The sequence below is a fragment of the Uloborus diversus genome, chromosome 6 (assembly GCF_026930045.1).
Source record: "Uloborus diversus isolate 005 chromosome 6, Udiv.v.3.1, whole genome shotgun sequence".
Classification (NCBI taxonomy): domain Eukaryota; kingdom Metazoa; phylum Arthropoda; class Arachnida; order Araneae; family Uloboridae; genus Uloborus; species Uloborus diversus.
The window spans coordinates 58,978,201-58,999,228 of record NC_072736.1 but is presented as its reverse complement, the minus strand read 5'-3'; the positions used below and the strand labels follow the sequence as shown (position 1 = coordinate 58,999,228).

At 34.3% G+C, this 21,028-nt stretch overlaps 1 protein-coding gene across 1 annotated transcript in view; it reads right to left on the bottom strand.

The window, feature by feature from the left end:
- Positions 1–10,256, bottom strand: part of LOC129224667 (uncharacterized) — a 205,270-nt gene extending 195,014 nt beyond the window's left edge. The window contains exon 1 of the mRNA XM_054859209.1: positions 10,216–10,256. The gene's annotated coding sequence lies outside the window, so the exon portion shown is untranslated. The remainder of the gene's footprint in view (positions 1–10,215) is intronic.
- Between the last annotated feature and the right edge of the window lie 10,772 nt (positions 10,257–21,028).

The following is a 21,028-nucleotide window of genomic DNA, read 5'->3' as shown; positions in this document are numbered from 1 at the left end:
CAGGGGGATCTAAAAAATAACCACGCTTTTTAGTGATAGAATAAAATAATGGTGGTAATGTGTTTTTATGTCAATATTTATTTTTAAAAATATTTAGATCGGTCAACCAATTTTCTCATAGATTTTTTTAATTCGGGTTTTTGAATGTTCTTCAGCACCTGCGTCACGACTGCGTGGATGGCTGGAACATCATCGTAAAAAGCTTCTTTCATTGCAGTTTTCAGCTTCGGGAACAGAAAATAGATTTGTGCTCTCGATCACCCTCCGTATTTGCCTGATTTATCACTGAATAGTCACCGTGTGACTATTCTCTATTCCCAAAACTGAAAACTGCAATGAAAGGAGTTTTTTACGATGATGTTCCAGCCATTCAAGCAGTCGTGACACAGGTGCCAAAGAACATTCCCAAAACCGAATTTAAAAAGTCAATTGATAAAGTAATTGCCCGTTCAAAACGTCGTATTAAAGTTATATGGACCCTGTTTTTAATAAATATTAGCTTTAAAAAATGTTTCCACGCTTATTTTAATCTATCGCTAAAAAGTTCGGTTATTTTTAGACACTTTAGATTATTACTGTGTGTATAATTTTGTTCAGGTGGTTCTGAAGTTTGATCCAGGAACAGAAATTATTAAATGATGCGAACTTTTTCTTTTGTCATTTTGTAATAGACCAAACAAAAGCAAGAAGGCCCTAATGTGAACGGGGGACACATTCACAATTCGGAAACAACTCCTTCGGGCTGTAGAGGGCATTCTGCGAGGGTTCGAAAGCCTGTACAGTTGATTAAGCCAGCAACCTTCATGAAATTAACCTGGAATCTATCTGAAAAATTCAGAAGCCTTTCCAATCAAAGTCAGTCACTGGAATAACTCAGGAACCTTCAGTAAAAATTGATGTATATTTATAGTAATAGCTAAGCACCTTCCCGATTTACCAGGAAAGCTTCTAAAGCAAATCTGGCTGAAGCTAAGGTAGAATAGCTAGCAAACCTGTAGCAGCTTATTTGCTAACAAGTCCTGCAAAGCTATACAGAGATTGATTGCATTTCACTCGTGTTTGGGGCTTAGTTAATCCGGAGCCGTCACAGAGCTGACGCCGGAACACCCAATAAAGTTGTGAATATATTTTTACACTGGAAGCTAAAAATGTTCGGCATTTGGGAACACTGACTCAGGAAACGTTTTCGCACATGTACTTGTTTTTCACAGGAAACCGGTGTATACCTGTGAAAGTCTGGAACGTTACCCGGAAATAATCGGTGAAGTTTGGAATACTTTTGCAGAGTAGTACTATGTACACAAGTTTAAAAGATTGAAAAATACAATTACCTTTCACTTTTTATTTTCATTATGAATATTTCCATTCGTTTTACGTCGGTGAAGAAAAGTTTTTGGGTACTTACCAAAGTACACGAGGTGAATTGGAAACGTCGCCAAGTTACTGCAAGTTTGAAGACAGTTTATCGGGAAGATTTGAAAAGTCATCATTTTGCCAAACGAAGGGTCACAGTGACAGCTATCATTTATTAATCATTATGTTTATGTCCCAGGTCCCACTATTTGCAGAACATGTTTCACTAATAACACAGATAAGGATAGGAATGTGTTTGTTTATGGGAATCCTTATCGGAAGAGGGGTGGATGCCACTAACGAGACACACACCGTTAAAAAGATACGAGTTTCCCTTCTCTAGAACTGAACACATTTTATAGCTCTTATTGTAACAAGGCGAGAAGAAGACACCACATGCTATTTAACCTATTTAATCGTCCTTCCCAAGGGCAGATCCAGCTTCTGGTTTTAGTGGGTATCACATTGAAATATGAGCCCACTAATGGAAAGAGGGGTCCGTAAATGTAATATTAGGGCACTGATATACGGTCAGGTACAAGGGTGGAACCAGACATTTTTCAAGGGAGGTGCGTTTTTGAATTCCATTACTTGTTCTTTACTACGTAACATGGTTTACAAACGCTAATCCCAAATGTTTCGAATTTCAGTTATAAAACATTTCCGGTGACGAGAGCCCCTAACTCTAACCTTCCTTTTCTAACTTTATCGTTTTCAGGGATCGCCAAAAATTGTGCTTTTTTTAAACTTTAATATCGAAAAGTTATCAATGGAGTGTCCCTAAAGGGAGTAGAGGAGCGATCGCTCCAGCCTTGTACCCACGCCTGGTCGGGCATCTTTATTTGTTTCAAATGTATCAAATTTAATGTTTATTAATAACTAGAAAATCATCTGTCAAGGTATGACGGGTAAATATTGCTTCTGCATTTGAACGAAGCCATTGCCTGTTTAGTGACATTTTGAGAGTTTAAATTTTACCCTAAATCCAGTGAGTTAACCCTTTACTCCAGTAGATAGCGATCATTGTTGACTACTTTTCCATTTTTTCACTCTCCTAAAATTACAGACTTACTAGCAAAACAGTTAAGTTACCGGATCCAGTTCAGCCTTGTCAAAGTAAAGCATTCCCCTGGATGTCAAACATTACCAAAAATGATTACGATGCTGTTACGCGAGTTTCCTTGTTTCATTGTTGGTGACGTCAGGAGCGTTACTCGATCAGTGAATTCGCTATTATATAGATGATGATAATACAGCATAACTTTATAAATTTCAATCAAAAAGGTAGGTAAGGTCAAATCCTCATTCAGCAACCTGGCGACCAATGTGCAATCAAAAACAGGGCGAAACAAATTTGTCTCTCTCCCTGCTGTATGGAGTGTACTTTCAGAAAATAAAAATTCTTAGTGCCTACTTTCTACATTTTAATTTAAGGTTACTTTTCATCTTCCCTTTTAAATTACTGAGTATACCCTCTTGTTTTTTTTAACTTATGTACAGCATATCTTCTGTTTTTATAAGACTGCAGCACTGACCGTTAGGTATTCCATCTTAATTTAATGCGCATGATACGCACTTTGTATTCACAATAAATTAATAATGGGGTCGTTTCCAAAAATTTAAAAGTATTTTTTTCTGAAAGAACATGCTTAAAAACATAGAATATGACCCTTTTTCAAATAATTTGTTTAAGTTTAGTATTTTTAAAAAATACTTAAATTGGAGCGCTTTCATTGTTTACGGCTTCTGCCGATGACATCACAAATGATGAAATGCCATTCAGTGTTTCCATTCACAGGGCAAAATATTTAATTCGCATCTTTACGTGTATTGGCAACGATATGGTTGATAGCAAGCGTCGCGCGCAATTTTAATTCGCTCCTTGATTATCATAATGTGGAAACGCGGAAAAAAGATGTGCCAAGGAGCATCATTTGTGACTTCATCAAGACCACACCTTGTTTGAAAAATCAGACACTTAAAAAATTAATTAAAAAAAAAACTTTTGGGAAAATAAAAGTATTTTCTGGATCCATGTTATTTTTTTTTTTTTGCTCATTCTATCCATTTCAATGACTAAAACAGGGGCCAATCCAGGATATTTTTCTCCGCTAGGGTCAGGTGGGGTAAAATGGGTAGTTGGGTAAAATGGGTAGTCAAAATATATGGTTTTAAAAACAAATTATTTTAAATTAAATTTGCATTTTTTCGAGTGGGACATGATACTTGGCTGTTCTGAATTCTGTTTCACAAAATATATTTTTCCAATAGATTATTTTTTAGTGAGAGGTAACTCTTTAAATTGAAGTAGATAAATTCAAGCCGCATGTTGTCTGCTTAAACTTCTATCTCCAGCTCCTGATTTTTGAGAAATTTTTATTACTGTGTCATAATATCTTTAGTTGGTCATTTTTGTTGCTGCTTCAACTTACAGGGAAGAAAAAAAAGATTTTTTTCTATTTTTAATCTCATATTTTAAAAATGGGGCAAAATGGGTATATGGTTAGGGTTGTCATTCCAGCAAGTTGTTTTAAAAGATACAACAGCATATTTTCCTTTAAATGAATATTATTTCATTTGTGATTAATTTAAAATGATTGAAACATAAAAGTATGCAATGCCATGACTTTATAAAATAAAATTCACTCCATCATAACAAATAATAAGAAGCCAGTGGTATGCTTATTCTAGAGTTTTTGTGCACTTGCGCATAAAATAACAATTTCCTCAGAATATGCTGGGACCAGCCTGTTGCTGGTAGTCACAGTTGTATTTGATTGCAATCAGATGCTACCAATTTCTCTAATGTACCTTTAAATTCTCAGAACACATCCTCATTTCAATCCGAAAATTATACGTCACAAAACACGATTTCGTCACCTTATAAAGATTTGAATAGTGCAATTTCAACAAGAGCTTCAGATTTGACAACTACCTGTATGAGTTATTTAAAACAACTTAAATGTATGCTGGCAAATACAGGAAGTATTGACAAAAATGTTTCAGAAAGGCTAAGAGTTGAAAGTGAAAAAAAAAAAGAATTAAAAAAACAAGAAAATAAAAAATAGTGGAAAAAGAAAGTTTCCATTCAGAGGAAGTATCTGAATAGAAACTGCTAAAAATATGCTTATGAAGCAAAGTTTAACCACAGGTGCCTGGGTATAAATATTATACTTAGAGGAAACAAGCAAGAAAGAATTTATTGGCAAATATGTGGCTGTTGAGGGAAATGTTATGCGATGAGATATTTTTAAAAAATCCGAGATGGGGAATTTTGCTTATTTTTCCTGATGTAGACGACATGGATGTCATTGAAAAACATTAAATAATAGAAATAATTAATGAGCAACAATTTAACAATAGAGGCCATTATTTTTTTTAAAAAGAATGACAAGTATGGAAATCATGCATTGAAAGAAACCTCATTAATATTTTGTCAAATTTACTCTTTGCACTATTTTTTTAAATTAAATTGTAAAATTTTACTAACTGACTCTTAAGTCTATATTATCACACTGCATTGAACAAATAGTATGCTTTTTTATCGCTTCTTAGACTTTAATATCCATTTTACCCCACAGGCTACCCATTTTCACCTTGCGTGGGGTAAAATGGGTATAGAAAACAAATAGTCATAAACACTCCTCTCAACAATAAATTTGTATCAAATTATGTGTGAAAATCATTTAATTCTACTCTCAACATATGTAATGTATACATAAAACAAAAAAAATTTAGAAACAAAATATTTTGACAAAAATATTTGAGTCAAAATCCAAAAGTAGGCTATTTTGTACCCATTTTACCCCACCTGACCCTACCTATTTTTGTGAAAAATTGCATCATTCTAATTTTGTGAAAGTTTTATTTATTTTTTTTATCAGCATTGTTTTTGTGAACTTTTAGAGGCATCCTAGCATCCTAATTTTTGTAAAAGAGAAGTAGAACAAGTGAAATTTTAGTTTGAAAAGTGTAAATGTCATTTAGTATTATTTTTAACAGGTTTTGTTTTTGGGGAGGGGGGAGCTAAAAACCTAAGAAGTACCAAAAATACCATCGTAATTTCAGCTTAATGGGCTATGTACTGTATACAATATTGGAAATTATGAGAAAAACGGTTCCCCAAAACATGTTAAAAGATTGCGATAATATTGCGTAAACACACTTTGGCGAGAAACATTTAAAAATTAGTTAAAATACCACAAAAAGGTTGTTATTTAAGCGATTGTTCATACAAACCTGCTTAGAATTTTATGTTATAAGTAAATTTTGTTTTAAACAGAGAAACAAATTTTATATTTTAAAATGCGAATTTTTGTGAAATTTTCGATGTTTTTGTGAAGCTACCTGATTTTATTACTTGATTTTTGTGAAAGTACCTATTTCAAAACAAGATTTTTGTGAAGGTACCGAAAAACGGTAGCAAAATCAGCTTATATTGGGCCCTGTAAAAGTAGTACTTTTGACTGAAGGAAACCACCCTTGAGGACACACAAGATCTGATTTTAAAAAATAAGTAATAATTTATAAAAATCGGTTTCTATGCCTCTTTAAATGGAGACTTTTCTTTAAAATCATCCAGTAATATATAATTACAACTCTTTACATAGACAAACCAATGGAGATACGTTTTCTTTAAATGAAGAGAAAAACAAATTTAGACCAAAAATAACGGATGGAAATTTTAGGGAAAAGTTATCTTAATATACAAAGAAAATGAATCCTATTGAAAAATGCGCCACAAAAATTATTTCTACGCTTTGAATTTTAACTAAAAATTTCATATCGTGGTAAATTTTAAAAAAGTACTCGTCATTTTGAGAATATTACATTTGAATGTTTTGTTATTTCTTAAAATACAAAATGTCAAGCATCCTTAAGAGTTAAAAATTAAATTTGTACATATATTTTCCTTCCCAGCTGTCTTCCATTTTATTTCTAAAAAATTTTTTCTTGATCTGTTCTTATCACTACTTGATGCTTATTCTACCGTGGAAAGGTAAAACACAGTACCCGCAGAAATGATTTTTTTTCCCCCCCGAGTCATTTGAAGAAACACATTTTGGATTCCATACTAACAATGAGGAAACGTTGGAATTAGACGTTTTGTAGGTGTTTTATTTCAGCGGAAAGCAAATAAACAAGCTAGTATAAAAAGGCTAAAGTACAACAGATGACAGAAATGCAATAAATAAATAAAATACACGGCAGTAATATAGCTTGCAACTGTTTTTATTTATTGATTGTTTTTAACGCTAATTTTAGAATAGTTGGTTCTGAATTCGTACAACATTGTGACTATTTTCCTGCATCTAAAAAAAGGGTAACAGAAGATATGAAAAAGAAAATTCAGCAGCTATGGAGTGGAGAAGTAATTTGATTGGTGAAGATTTCGGCAGGGATTGCTGACTGAGTGTCCGGGGTGGTTATGCGGCTTTTTGAAATGTTTTAGAACGTGGTCAATTTGTAACATAGTGCATAACGGGCGCGTGGGCCATAGGTTGCCACCACTAGTATGGAAGCTCTTAAAACTTTTAAAACTACAATAACCTTTAACAATTTAGATGAAAATATTATTTTCGAATATACCAAATTTAACCTCTCATATGGGTTATAAACAACGAGAAAACTGAACAATACTCGAAATCCTCTTTTTAATTGTTGCCAAAAACAAAATTTGTTAAATTTATTACCAAAACTAACTTTAGAATGACTATTATTTTTCATTGTTTTTGGCAGCAATAGCAATGGTAGAATGGAAGTATTTAAACTTTATAATTACAAATATTTTTTATTGTTTTTTGGCAAGAATTAAATAACAAAGTCACACAAAAAGCTTGCGGATCAGAATTTCAAAGCCATCACATAAAAAGTTACACTTCAATAATCTTAATGACTTATTTGAGGAGTTATAGCGCAATGCCTTGCATTCAACGGTTTGAGTTACCATATGTCGCTCAAGATGTCACTATAACTAGTTTCAATAAGAAAATAATTAAAATTAAACTTTTATATAGCTTTGCATTCAGTGGATGACGCGTACGTCACGCCCACTTCAAGAAGCAACTAGTGAACTAAGTGGGTTAATGCCTTCGTCCGCAGATCGCCGACTCTAATGTTAATTCTAAATTCTACGACACATGTTGCACTCAAGTTAGCTATATAAAACTCAAAAGAGATAAGAGCTCAAACTGTGTAGGTTTAAAACAGGAAAATTATATTTATGTCTTTTATCATAGACTGTAATGTGAGCAAAGCTTAACCCTTAAAATACTCAAACCAAGAAGAGGAAACAACTTTTAGTTTTATTTTGTTTCATCAAATATTTTACTTATTTCAGCAAGTACTATTATTTTACATAAGGGGCTGTCCGCAAATGATGTCACGCTTTGAGTGGGGAGGGGTTTCGCGAAATCGTGACAGTTTGTGACAAGGGGGAGAAAGGGGGTAACAAGACGTGTGACATTATGCATTTTTTAAATACAAATACAAATACAAAAGTGACGACTAGCAACAGGCACTGGGCCCAGCAAGACTGGTCCTAGTCCATTTACAATCCCCAGTGAAGATCAATGGCCCTCTTAAAACTATCTACTCCCTTGCTCATTACCACATCTTCCGGTAATCTTTTCCAAGGTTCCACTACCCTGCTAAAATAATAATTTTTCCTAATATCCATGTTAGCCTGAGATTTAAATAGCTTAAAATAATGACCCATTGTCTTGTTTTCAGTGCTAAACTTCAGCCCTGTAACATCTTTCATTTTAATAAATTTAAACAACTGAATCATGTCCCCTCGGTCTCTTCTTTGCTCAAGAATGTACATTTTTAGCCTTCTAAGCCTGGAATCATAGTCTAAATGAGAAAATCCAATGTATGAAAGAATATGTTTATGAAAAATTGCGTGGCATATGACAAAGGAAGGGATATGGAGAAGTATGACACTTCGTGACTATGGAGGGGGAGGAGTCAAAAAGTTTTAAAAAGTGTAACATCATTTATGAACAGCAGACCTGGCATTTTTAAAGGCCTTTCCAACCGTATCAAACTCCAAAAAATTGAACGTAGAAACAGCGATTTGAGGCAAAAATGCATATTTAGTTGAATCGATTATTTTAGAAGGACTAAGTCCAATTGATTTGTATAGGACTGATGCCCTATCTGAAGTAATCGATTTAACTAATATCGCTGTTAATAAGCGTCCGTTAAAAAAATTGACATATTGGCAACCCTAAAATTCGGCAATAGTTACTAAACAAAAAAAGAATGAAGTTAATCGGTTGAACAACAGAAGAGAAAATGGTACCGAAAGGATTCCCTTCACGTATTAATAAATTAAGGATTATGCTTACTATTATTGCACAAATGTTTTAATGCACGTGACTGGATTTTGATTGCAGGTTTGTTTTTGGAATTTAGGCGACAAAAAAAAAAAAGTTTCCGATTTTTCTTTTTTGCAGAAAAGGTAGTAACTACAGGTACATTTAGTTTAAAACTCATGTGGTTTTACTGAGGTTTATGCTTAAGTAACGAGCCCGCCTCTGTTAAGTAGTTCAATAATGTTAGTAGCATTCGTTATTAATACATTAGTTTTTTTTTTTTGGTTGGGGGGGGGGGGGGTACTTTACTTAATGCATTTGCGCTCCTTGTCAATGTTTACGAATAGGCATTTAACGAGTCATCGGTGTTTAAGAAGCCATTCAAAAAGCAGAAAAATATATCCAACCGAATTTAAAGCCCAGATTTTATGCACAATAAAAAAAATCAAAATATGTGTGCAAATATACACTAGAAATGCTTAAAATATGCACGAAATTTTTTAAAAAATGCACTAATAATTTTTTTATTCCGACAAATAAAAGTCTTCACAAAAAAAAAATCCAGAAATAAGAAGAAAACGCTGCAATGATGCATTTATTTTGAAAAATCGCCGTTTTTATGCAATTGTATGCATTAACGTCAAAATAATTAAACATATGCAATTGCATATGCACATGTCGCCCCCCGGCAAAGAAAGTGCCACAGTTCAAAAATTTTGGGAAAACTTGCTGATTATGGATTTAAAATTTTTAAATTTAATGCTCTTTCTTGTCACAAAACACACAAAGTTAGATTACATAACTGGTATGCGGTTAAAAACAACATAATAAATAATGACACATTATAAAAATTTCATAATGTAGAAGAAACATTTTTGAACTTAAGGAATGGATTACTAATGCAGGCAACAAAACTAAGTAGTAAAAATCACATAATAATTATTTTGTGCATATTGTAATATTTAAGATTAAATCACTTCCTATACTATTGGGTGAAACCTTGATTTTTACCAATGCTGCTTTTTTGAGTTGTGTCAATTTCGTTGCCGAAGTGCAATGTGCATTTGCATATAATCCTGGCTCTAAATATTACATTCGAAATCATTGGTAATGTTCTGCCAGAATAGCAAAATTTCTATTTCACTCTGAAAATGCTCCTTGTACCTTACATGGGCGCCCAAAACTAAAATTTTTGGGAAAGCATAAATTCGCAATGTGCCGAATAGAACCCCAAATTTCGCCGAATGATCATAATTTTGCCGAATGGAACTTCAAACTTCACCGAATGATGTTAATTTTATCGAATAACAGACAAAATTTGCCGAATAAGGAAATTTTTGGAAGGTCACAGGGACCTCCCATCCTGGTGCCTGAAGAACAGCAAACTTTTCCATTGCGAATTGCTACCCTAAAATATCCCTCCCGAAATCTACAATCGGCAATCGCCACACAGATAATCTCACGTTTTATAGCCAACTCACAAGAAATACGATGACTCAAAATACGCTACTGAAAAAAAAAAGAAAAGAAAAATGAGACTCACCTGTTGCTCGAAAGAGGGAGAGAGAGAAAATCCGTCCGGTAAATCCGACCTCAACAAGTGTGAGACTGGACGGAACAGAAAGCGAAAACTGTGGGCGGGGACTCGAGCAAAGTCTTGTTTGTCGGTTTCGCTCGAAGGGACGTTAGAGTGGGAGAGAGATGATGGCACTGCGGAGGGAGAGCGGGCAGGTACATTAGCCCCAAGCGATATACACCTGTAAATAAAGGAAGGAATAAGCACCGAGAGCGTGTTTTTCTACGTTCTCATCACCCTTTATCGTGTCATCTTTGCTTAGTTTGGCGGACAGGGGCAAATTAAGGGAAGGGCAGGGGAACCCCGAACTCAAATTTTTGGGAGGGCAGGAATTTTCAATTTGCCGATGGAACTCCAAGTTTTACCGAATGATGATAATTTTGCCAAATGGAGCACCAAATTTAACCGAATGATTATTAATTTTGTAGAATGGAGCACTAAGGTGGTCGCAAGGTAATAGGGAAAAACTTTTTTCAATTAATCTTTTGCGGCCTCCCTCCCCCCCCTAAAATGTGTCACTAGATTGGAAAATGTGATTTGCAAAGTTTCAAGTCATTTCGATGATATTAACACGTGCCGCAAAGAGGCTAAAATTACAAAAAATAGCAATTTTTAGCAAAAAATCGTAATTTTTCATCTGTAAAACCAAAACTATTCATTCTAGAAACTTCTTTCTGGTTTCATTTATAGGTAATTTACCTATTCCCTACAATAAACCTTTACTCTTTTTAAGTCTAATTTCATTTAAATTCTTGTAAAAATTGATTGAAAATTATTCAGGATTTTCCAAGTCAGGTCGTAGCTAATATCCTCAAAATCGCTTAAAAAGAATGAAACATTAAAAAATAAATTGTATTAGTTCTTTTAGTTAATGGTTGTAACCCCCTTACAATGCTAAGTAATCAGAGCAAAAGCAGCAATATTATCAGAAATCTATACAGTAAAAACCCGTGAAAACGAAGACCGACACAACGAAATATCCGATTTAACGAAAGAAATTATCAGCCCTGATTTGATTTCCATTACGTTGCTTGAATTTCATTACTACTAAAACCTCGTTACAACAAAAAGCTCTGGTAATTCGAAGTTCGTTGCAACAGGATTTCACTGTATAATTGTTATGTCTCTAAAACTCAAAGCTAAAACAAATAACTGCGTGTAAAACTTTTGAAATTAGCTGTAGAGGCCATAAATACAGAACGTTGCTTTATTCCTTGGTGGTCAGATCTAAGCAATAGCTTAAAAATCCCAGTCTTGTAAGGGCTTTCGACCCCCTAGAAAAAGAAAAATTTACGATTCCCAGGAAATTGATCTGTGTTCTTAGACGGGGACTTCCTAGGGCTTCTACAGTGCAAAACTGCGTTTTGTGAGTACAATTGTTACAGAAAAAGTTTTTGTATTTACCAAATCTCTACCACATTTTAGAAGTTGGTTTAAAAGAAGATTTGATTTGCAAAATAGGTACGTCCACTAGTCCTCAACTATTATTTTTCAAGAATTTTAGGATGAATGGTATAGATAAGAAGCAATCCAAAACAAGTACAGATTATTAAAAAGAAAATAAGCAATCCTGGTGAAATTTCAAGCTTTCTTTTTGAGAAATAAAACCAGTAGCATCCTAGGGATGACTACAAGCAATTCATTCAACTTTGCCTAACTTGTTTAGGAAGTCTTTCCCCAAACAACGTTACTTTTCGAGTACCTGGCGCTGTTCATCACACCACATGGATGACAAAGGCCATATGACGTAGTGAGAAGCAAAGGGATGTAAGTGGACTTTCTTAAGTTCTTTATAAAACGCGTTTAGAGTTCAGATCCTAGGCTTTCATTTGAACTTTTTTTTCTAAATCATGCTATATAACAGCCCCTACCAGAGCTACTAGTACCATCCTAAACTAGTGCCCCTAAGCAGAGTAGAGGTTCCCTTATCATTTCTAATGATTATCTCCAAAATTTTAACTCTGTCAATTACATCCCTTTGCTTCTCGCTGCCTCATATACTCTTTAAAAATTTATCTTTTCATGGGTCAGCTTTCCTTAATCAATTTAGAGATAAAGGTATTGAAGATATTTTGTTGTTTATCATCGATATTTACGGAAAAGTATGGTTTATGTCTGCGATTCAGCTTTGGACCCCAACCAAGATCTACAGTTAGTAAAATCCTTGGTTCAATACTAGAGTATTTATGAAGATGATGTAGGCACAGATAAAATAATTAGCCATCTGTGGTCCTGAACTCAGAGAAGGTTGCATTTCACTTTTTTGATGATACTTAAAAAAAAAGAAAAAAGAAGAAAAATCAAAACAAGGGAGGCTGCAAAATTAAAATCTGAAGAAGGAGATAATAAAGATGATTGTGATGATAGGGATACAAAAGCACAGCTCAATCTGAAAAAAGCTTAGTTTATTGGACAAAGAAGTAGATTTTTTCAATTCTCCTCCAACTATTTAGAGATTCAATTTTTTTAAAGAGATTCGAAATCGATACAAAGTTTTTAAATACTGATCTTGATGAATAGTGTAGAAACCATTATTATATTAAAACTAAAAAGATAGTAAACAGTTTAAGGGTTGTCAATGTCACAGCTGAAAGTTGTGTAAAACTAATTTCTAACTAACTTGTTTCTATTACAAGTTATATCTGAATGCAAGCACATTTTTCCACATTCGTCAAAATCTACCATATCGAAGCCATTACTACTTTAATTTGTCAGTGAAAAGTAATAAGATAATGATGTATGTCTTTTCAGTGTATGTCATTTAACAGTGTAAGTAATGAAATGCATTAGATTTTTTTTTTCTTTTTTGTAGTTTAAACTCTTTGTTTTCTCTTCTAAACAGCTTAGTTCCTTTTTTTTAAATCAGCAATTTGTTGCATTTAATTTTTAAAGTACCTCCAAATGAAGCCTTTTTAATGGATAAGTTAAAATTAACAAAGAGCAAATAAATGTAATTGAATATTGTAATGGTTTTAGGTCCTTCCATGAAAATTCCTTATTGATGATATCTTCCATAACCTGACCTAAAAAGTATCCAGTACCTTTTTTTTTTAATTTTTTTTTAAAAATTGATAGGATATCTCATTACAAGAATAAAATTTCCTATAAAATGTGACCAGAACAAAGTTTCTAGGATGAAAAATTTTGGTTTTAAAGAGGAAAAATACGATTTTTTGCTAAAAATCGCTGTTTTTCGTAGCTTTAGCCTCTTTGCGGCACGTGTTAATGTTATCAGATTAAACTGAAACTTTGCAAATCATGTTTTCTAGTCCATTGGCACATTTTAGGGGGTTGCAGCGGAAGAAATTCGAAAATCGATTTTTTGTGACCACCCTAATGGAGCACCAAACTTCACCGAAGGATTATTAATTTTGCCAAATAGAGCACCAAACTTCACCGAATGATTATTAATTTTGCCAAATGGAGCACCAAATTTCACCGAATAATTGTTAATTTTGCCAAATTGAGCACCAAATTTCACCAAATGATGATAATTATGCCGAATGGAGCATCCAATTTCACCGAATTAGTTTTGCCAAATGGAATTCCAAATTTCACTGAATGATGATAATTTTGCCGAATGGTCAGAAAAATTTGCCGAATGAAGAAATCTTTTGGAGGTCACAGTGAACTCCCATCGGGGCGCCCCTGGGCATGGGCACATAGGGTTCAGGCAGTGGCGGATGGGCCCGGCGGGCAGCTGGGCAAATGCCCGGTGGGCTGAGGCGGCCCACCGGTGTTTGGGCCGCATTGAATTTTTCAGTTAAATAATAAAAATAAAAATAATAATAATAATAATAAATAAGTTTTCTTTTCTGTTTTCCTTTTTTCTTCCTTTTGTAAAAAAACTATTTTGTCTCTGCAAATATCATAATAATCCGGTATATTTCTAAACGACTTATAAGAAAATCGTTGCAAGAAAAGCAATGGTTACAAAATTAAAGAAAAAAAAAGAACTCTATAAACTTATGCTGTGATTAATAAGATGTTTTACGGTGTGTCTGTAAATTCATCAGCCGATATGATAACTTTGTTGCATAACTGTCGAGGACTTTCTAAGGCCCTAACAGCTGCTTGCAATACTCTTTAGGGGACAATGAACACGTAAAGGCTGGGCCGTCGCCAGGAGAGGCGTAGAATTGAGGCTGCCAATTTTAATTTAGTTATGAACCAAAAAAAAAAAGAAGAAAGAAAAAGTTCTCAGTATTTAAAAAAATAAAAATAAATAGTAGTAATAAAATGTCAAGTAGAATTATGGTGACAAAAAGTATTTTTTCAGAAAAATTTTCAAAGAAAATGCAACCCTTGAATACTAAGCAATTAAACCTTTGAATACTATTTAGGAACATCCACGGTTCTTTACTATAATTTACCTAACTAAAGGCAGCTGAAATTTTTCGAATCATTCTGACAAATTTCAAACATTTTTTTTTTTTTTTTTGAACAAAAAAATGTAATCAGTACATAGTACAACTCTATGGCAAGTTTCCCCTTATGCAATAAATGAGTAGATAAATAATCATAACAGTTTCATAGTGGCCGCCGAAGCATGTTTTAAATAGAAAAAAGGTTAAAATGCATTAAGGGAGTTTTGAAATATTGTAGTGAATACCAAGTGTTTGAATGTATAAAACGAAAGTAAACTAAAACTTTATCAAGAGATTCTAGCTGGAGGCATGATATTTAAAATAAAATAAAATTGGGAAAAGATGACCTACGGTGTCACTGAAAATACCCCATCAGATCAAAATGTTAAAAGATAATTTTAACGAATCTCAAATGCTTTTACTTCAAACAAATACAAGCATCTGGTTGGAAATTGAAAATTTCACTATGGAAAAACTGAAGAACTAAAATAGTCTTGAAAAAGAAGTACTGAGGGGGGGGGGGGGCAAACGCGTTTTAAAACTTTTATTTCGAGAGAGTGCAGGGGAAGAGTTTCCAAATCCGAACCCAGTCCCTTCTCTTATCGCCTACCGTTATCAAAGTCGGCCTACAACTCATATTCAGGACTTCAAATTCGAAAAGCTTTCAGAAGAGTTATCACCCGAATTCTGCAGAAACGCCTCCACCCCATCCTTAAAAATAATTTAAAATTTCGTCTTTAGGACTTCCATTTAGAAAATTTTCAGAGGCAACGAAACTCCCCCTTGTATTACCAAAGATGGTCTGAAATTCTTTTTTTTGGGGGGCTTCATTTCCAAAAGATTTCTAAAAAGAGACCCCGAACCCTTGATGCGATCAGCGAATACCATCTACAACTGCGTTCTAAAATTCAAATTTTGAAAAATTACCGAAGGAGAGTCTCCAAACAGTTTCACCCACTAAAATTCACAAAGATCGTCAAAAAGTGGGTTTTAAAAGTTAACTTCGAAAATTTTTCGTTGAAGCGTGCCCAACACGCTCGCCAGCATCACTAAAGGTCGTTTTAAATTTCGTATTTCGTTTTATGCGCTTCAATTCCGATTCATCTCCCGAAAACTCCTCCCCCTCATGTCATTGAAATAAACGAAAATAACGTTTTTTATGCTTTAACTTTGAAGATTTGTCGGTCTCCTTTACATTCATTATCAAAGACCTACAATCCCTTTCTTTAGATTTCAATTTCGAAAACATTTCTGGGGGGAACACCCAAGCCTCTTTTCTCCCTAATATATTACCTAAGATCATTCAGAATGCATTTTCAAAACAACAAATTAAAAAAAAAAAAATCGGGGGGGGGGGGGGCAGCGGATTTTTGCTCTCATTAATTACGTAAGGATGATTTTGTCAATTTTTAACCCCCTTCCCCCCATGTAAGGGTACGTAATATTTGGTCCCCCCCCCCCTATTCTTACGTAAGATTCCATTTCGGTTTTCAAAAATAACGTATCTTACATCACTGCAATCGTTGTTAAATTCACTATTATTTCATTAAACCTTTTTGTGTGAAGAAATATTTCCTAAAATCTAGACTAAATGTTTTTTCGACATTTCTTTGCATATGATGCAATACTCATTAAAAATAAAACATGCCATACATAGTGCGATTCTTTAATTATATTTTACACCAGTTCATTCCTTGTAAAACAAATAAAATACAGCTCACTCTAATATGTTTTTACCTTCCAGACGCAAATGAAATATGATCACTGCCAAACCATCACTTGGCCGTGCGATTTCTAATAAAAAATATCGACTTCGAAAATATTACGTAAGAATGGATTTGAGCCCCCCCCCCCCTCCAAAAAAAAAAGTAAGGATACTTAGAGATTTTTTCAACCCTTCTCCCCCTCGGGACCCTTACGTAATTAATGAATGTTGTAAAAAAACATCGCCCCCCCCCCCAAAGAGCGTCGATAGTCATCTAAATTGGCGTTTTGGGAACTTCAATTGAGAAATTTTGCCTAGAAAGATTTCCTGAACCCCTTCTCGCCCTCCCCCCTAGTGTTTCCTAACATAGCTTACGCATACGTTTTAAAGCTCTGATTTTAAAAAAATGTTTAAGAGAATTCTTCAAATACCCGCTCCCGCAAACATAGCCCAAGATCATCTAAAAAGTGTCTAACAATACGTTTTTGAAGCTATAATTCGAAAATTTTCCGGGGGAGGACGAACGAACCCCCCCCCCTTCTCCTTTCCCCATCATCTGCACAAATATTACACTTTTTACAACGCAGTTGTTCGTATTATTAATTCTTTTTCTCCACATTCGTAAAACGCAATTCTCCTAATTTGAGTCCTCAAATTCTAAATGGTGACTTCCTCCTAAAACTAGAACCTGTATCCGCTCCCTCTTTTCCACCTGAAAGAAACTAAAGAGGGGGGGGGGGGCGGTGCGTCTTCTCTTCAAGGAGCAAGTCTTAATTAAGGGGCCGGTTGTCCTGTAAATGCCAGGGCCGGTTCATGCTGCCCCATCCACCACTGGATTCAGGTCAAAAGCATCAAAACCTAGGGAGCACCAAATCTGTGTAACTTAAGTTTTAAAGAAATTCATACTTCCCTACAGCAAAATATAAACATTAAATCCAGGGGAAAAAATAAATCTTTAAAATTTAATCACTTTCGCAAATTTTAAAACCAAAACCATTCCAAGTTTATTAAGTCTTTATTTATACTGTTTTTACGTTTGAATTTTATATAACATCCACTTTTAATATTTTAAGGTAAATATCACTGCATTACACATTACTATCAGTACCCGCACGGCGATGCCTGTGCTAAGAATTTAAAGGAAGACCGTTGAATAAAAAAATCCACCCCCCCCCGAATGTGAAATGATCATTTTTCAAAAAAACCTTTTATTTTCTTTTTAGAATTTAAAACTATTCGCCTAAACATTTAAAAAGATTTATAGAAATTTTAAAACTTAAAACCATCGTCCAACTGTATAGTTTATTGCTTAACGCACTAAGCAACCTCGCTACCGTAACCCTGCCCTTTACCGAATAAAGCGGTTTTTACCTGCAATTTGAAATGTTTCAACAAATAACCAAGAAAGACATCAAATAGTATCTTTCAAATGGAAACAATTCCGTAACTCTATTCTTTGTCGCTAAACTCGCCAAGCGATCACGCTACCGCAAAACAGCTCTTAGCGAGCGAAGCGAACCCCGATTGATTAGCTATCCCATCTGTCTGAAGAAAAAAGTAAAAAAAATCCCGTGAGACATCCGAAAATCGTCGACAAAAAAAACTTTTAAATTTTCAAAATTAATTTGAATTCTGAAATTTTGAATTCAAATTATGTTTTTCGCAATCACGAGTTGCGACAGGACAATACTCATTGGTCACTCCCCACTCGCTTGTTTCTAGAAACGGTTCCTGTCCCTCCTCTTAGGCGGTTACGTGTGTATAGTTGTGTATGTGTAGGCTTGTGTGTGTGCGTAGACATGTGGCTGTGCGTATGCACGTTGGCGTGTGTGTATGTGTGTAAAGGTATGTGTGTGAGTGTGTATGAGCGTGCGTGTGTCTAGGATATGGACGCCACCGACCAGGAGCAGCGGCTACCGGGGGACAGTGCTCAGGACCAAAGGAGCCGCGCCTGCAGAGAGCGGTGAGGTTGAAAAGGAACCGGACATGAAGAACGGTCAAATAAAAACAATTAGAAAACGAGATTGTTCAAAAAAAGAAGAAGAAAAAGTCGTACATTTCATTCGGTTAAAAACAAATCAAAACTTTCTTTGGAATTCAAAACAATTCTCCAAAACATTGAATTACATTTACAGTTGCTTCAAAACTTAAAATAATCATCCAACTATTGTTATCGCCTAACTCGCCAAGCGACCACACCAAAATCTCTAAGTTCTGCTACATCGGCAAGATTATTTTTTTTAATCAATCATTTACTAAACAACGCGCTAATTAAATGCTCTCAATGGGGTCATTTCCGAAATTTTAAAAGTTTTTTTTTTTTTTTTCGTAAGAGCATGCCTAAAAACAAAGAATTTGACTATTTTTAAAATAATTTGACAAAGTTTAATGTATTTTTTCAATTATTTTAATCGGTGCGCTGATTCAATTTTCTTTTTTTGCGCTTCTGCTAATGACATCGCACGTGATAAAATTCCATTTACTGACGCCATTAGCGCAGAGAGCAATACTTAATTCACTTCTTGACTCGCATGTCCTGACAACGATATGGTTGATAACAAGCGTAGAGCGCAATCTTTTATTTGCTTCTTAATTATCATACCGAGGAAACGCGGTAGACAGCAAGCGTAAGCATTCAGCGCGCCAGTGGAGTAGCGCGCCAAAGTTCATCACTTGCGACGTCATAAAAACCACGCCTTGTTTGAATAATCGGACACTTTAAAAAATTAATTAAAAATTAAACGTTTTGAAAATGAAAAAAATTCCTTGCTCCATGTTTTTTTGTTTTTGCTTATTCTATCAGCTTCAGTGACTAAAAGTAGCACTTTTAACTGATGGAAACAGCCACATTTTGCTTGACGAAAGCACTTTGGTGCAACTTTAACGCAAAATGGGTTTAAAAAATACGTTATGTTTGATGCAACTAATAAGCAGAAGATAAACTCAAAATTCCGAAAAGTTTTTGAGCATTAACTAATCCCAAAGAATAATGTTCTTCTCAGTATTTTCTCAAACGTAATGGCTATGTTAACTTTTTGTTATGGGTACAAAAAAGTTTTTGCGTAAGCCAAAATGTGTGATGTCACACATCTTGTTACCTCCTCTCGTCCAGTTGTCACATAGGGCAGTCGCGAAATCAAAAAAGGAGGGGGGTTATGAAATTGGGGCCCCTTAAGTATTTTAAATGCATCTTAAATACAGAGAAAAATAAAGAGTTTAAGTTTTTTTTATTTACATATGAGATGGAATCATTACTAAATGTAAGTATTAGACATATGTACCCAGGGGCGGCAAATAGGGGGGTCAAGAGGGGGCGGTTGCACCCCCAAATTTTTCACTGTGAATAATAAAAAAATGGGTAAATTTAATTTAGATAACCTAGAAAATCATTTGCCTGCATTTTCAGAACAGAAAAAACTGATGGAGAATAATGGTTAGTCTTAACTGAAGAAGTAATCTCTTCAAATGGGTTAAATATTTTAAAATTGTGTAATCTGTGTTATGATGGTACATCTTGTATGAGATGCCTGTACCGTGTTGAGACCGTGCAATTTTTACACGTGAACTCCATGTCATCTTACATGAATTTAATGCTCATATTATAACTTAATGCTTAGCTAGTAAGTGCTCATTGATTCCCTGTACTAGAAACACTTTAGCAACTCGATATATTATATGCTTTCATAGAAACTTTTTGTAAAGATATGCTATTTTTGAAAAACTTCCCACATCAAAAGATACTTTCATATCAACTAATATATCTTGAGGCTCTTTACTTGACAATATCTGAGTGACACAAATGGTATTCAAGAACTAAACCTATAAAAGCTCCCTAGAAGAATTACTGGAAAGTAATCTTCCCAGTGATGGAAAATCAAATATTATTTTAATATGTATGACTTTGTTTGAATTTTTGTTTACTTTAATTCCTGTGGAGCGTTTTTTGAAGAATGCTACACTCTAGCATAAAAATTTCAATCTCAATTATTGGATTGACAATTGAAACTCTTAGTAATTTTTGCACTAATGCATACTTGAACCAAGTGTGGAACTTTGTGGCAGAACTTTCTATAACAGTTTTTACTGTATGCCAATGTAGAAGAGGTGACAAAACTCACATGAAGTTGTTGTCAAAATATAAAATTAATATTTTGAATAAAAATATCAATTCAGTTTCTCAAAAAATTGAGGCAGGATTTGATGAGATACATTTATCATTAGTCTTAAGTTCAATATTATGTAGGTTGGTTATAGAAAACAAAAAAGAAAATATATTACACTTATACACTAGTGCAGCCAAAACAAGATAACTTTAAAGCTTTGGTCGCAAAAATTTTAATTGTTATTAACAAACCTACTTAGTCTTAACATTAAAACCATTTTATTATTCCCTCCTGTTAACCAATATTTATTTTGTACCGTACTGAGGAAATTCATGTTCAAGAAACTCGACCCCCCAAACAAAATGCTGAAATGCCGCCCCTGTGTGTACCTAATCATAAATGGGTCATTCCATGCGAAATGAGCAAATCAGCTGTGGTTGACATGTCACAGATTTCAATGAAAATTTTTATTTAGGTAAACCATGCATATCTATGAGGAAATGCAAAGTATGGAAGTTTAAAAACTGTTTGTTGCTTTGTTATTGAAATTAGAAGTTGATGCTTACGCTAAGCCTAAATTTTCAGAGTTCATTGCTGCCAGTTTG